The sequence below is a fragment of the Galeopterus variegatus genome, unplaced genomic scaffold (assembly GCF_000696425.1).
Source record: "Galeopterus variegatus unplaced genomic scaffold, G_variegatus-3.0.2 Scaffold28269, whole genome shotgun sequence".
Lineage (NCBI taxonomy): Eukaryota > Metazoa > Chordata > Mammalia > Dermoptera > Cynocephalidae > Galeopterus > Galeopterus variegatus.
The window spans coordinates 1,553-3,152 of NW_007754380.1; the positions used below are offsets into that span (position 1 = coordinate 1,553).

At 44.3% G+C, this 1,600-nt stretch overlaps 1 long non-coding RNA gene across 1 annotated transcript; it reads right to left on the reverse strand.

Annotated features, from left to right (window-relative positions):
- Nucleotides 1-458: 458 nt before the first annotated feature.
- LOC103583786 lies at nt 459-1,379 on the reverse strand. Its single transcript, XR_549898.1, has 2 exons — nt 1,255-1,379; nt 459-952 (listed from the first exon to the last, which is right to left on the reverse strand). It is a non-coding gene; the product is annotated as an uncharacterized LOC103583786 (long non-coding RNA).
- Nucleotides 1,380-1,600: the final 221 nt, after the last annotated feature.

A 1,600-nucleotide genomic window follows, 5' to 3' on the forward strand; every position in this document is an offset into this window, starting at 1 on the left:
CTGCCATCCTGAGCACACCCTCTTGGATTTTTCTGCAGCCAGCGAGTCTGTCCAAGGAGCAGTGGGCCTTGGGCTGCAAACTGCTTCAACATCAGTAAACCCCTGGACCAGCCTATCTCTCTTAGGAAAAACCTCGCCTCGGGGTAGGGCTTGAGAGGGAGCAGTGAAGGCGTGAAGAAAGTATTTTCCTCTTTTTCCCATTAAACTCTTGGCAAGAAAGCATGTTCTTCATTCCTGTCACCTGGATCAGCAGCAAGTTCCCAAGGTGAACCTCAAGGCATCATCCTTGCTCCGTCATACTTCACCTTTTCTGGCTGCAAACAATTTTGCTTCTCTAGTTGAGGGAGCCTCTAATAACTGAAGGTGGTGAATAGGTGGTGGGGAGTATGATTTTGTAGAAATACAGCTCTAAATAAAAACACAGGGGAAAAACAGGAAGCTTGTCAAAAGGGAAGAGCTATAATAAAGCATTTTACCTTTATTGACATTGAGGAAACCTCCCCTTTAGCTCAACACTTGATTTGTAAAATACTACATGGTATAGCTATATGGTGGAGTATTATATAGCCTTTAACAATGATGTAGCTGAAGTACCTTTATTAAGGAAGCGTGATTAAGATATATGGTGAAGATGAAACACAGCAGATTATAATTCAATACATGAACCATTTTTATAAAAATACATGTTATCTTTATATAAACATAGGTATAGATACAGAAAAAACATTTGGAATGGTATCCACATGGTGTAGGTGGTTGGATCATGAGTGTTTATATTTTCTTCCTTTTGCTCATATGTATTTTCAAATTTTTGCTGCAATCGACACGTTTTACTCATGTAATCAGGGTGAAAAAAGGTGTAGGGGGCTGGGGCACCTCATTTACTGCCCAGGTCCTCCCTTTTTACCCAGTTGTTCAGCATATTACAGGAGGGTCTCCAGGGACTGGGCACCTTGGCAGAGATTGCANATTTTTATAAAAATACATGTTATCTTTATATAAACATAGGTATAGATACAGAAAAAACATTTGGAATGGTATCCACATGGTGTAGGTGGTTGGATCATGAGTGTTTATATTTTCTTCCTTTTGCTCATATGTATTTTCAAATTTTTGCTGCAATCGACACGTTTTACTCATGTAATCAGGGTGAAAAAAGGTGTAGGGGGCTGGGGCACCTCATTTACTGCCCAGGTCCTCCCTTTTTACCCAGTTGTTCAGCATATTACAGGAGGGTCTCCAGGGACTGGGCACCTTGGCAGAGATTGCAGTGCACACAGCAGCCCCATCTCTGCCTTCACAGAGCTGACATTTTAGTGAGAGGTTTGTTTTTTACTTTTTAATTTTTAGGTTTTTTAAAAAAATTTTTTAAAGATGACCGGTAATGGGCCGGCCCGGGTGGCGCACTGGATAGTGCGCCGCTTGGGAAGCGCGGCGGCGCTCCCGCCGAGGGTTCGGATCCCACATACAGACCGGTTCCCGCTCACTGGCTGAGCGAGGCACGGGAGCAAGGCCGAGGCTTGCGATCCCGTTGCCGGTCCCCGGTCCGGTACGGGGGCAACACTGAGGGTTGCGATCCCTTGCTGGACACGGAAAAAAG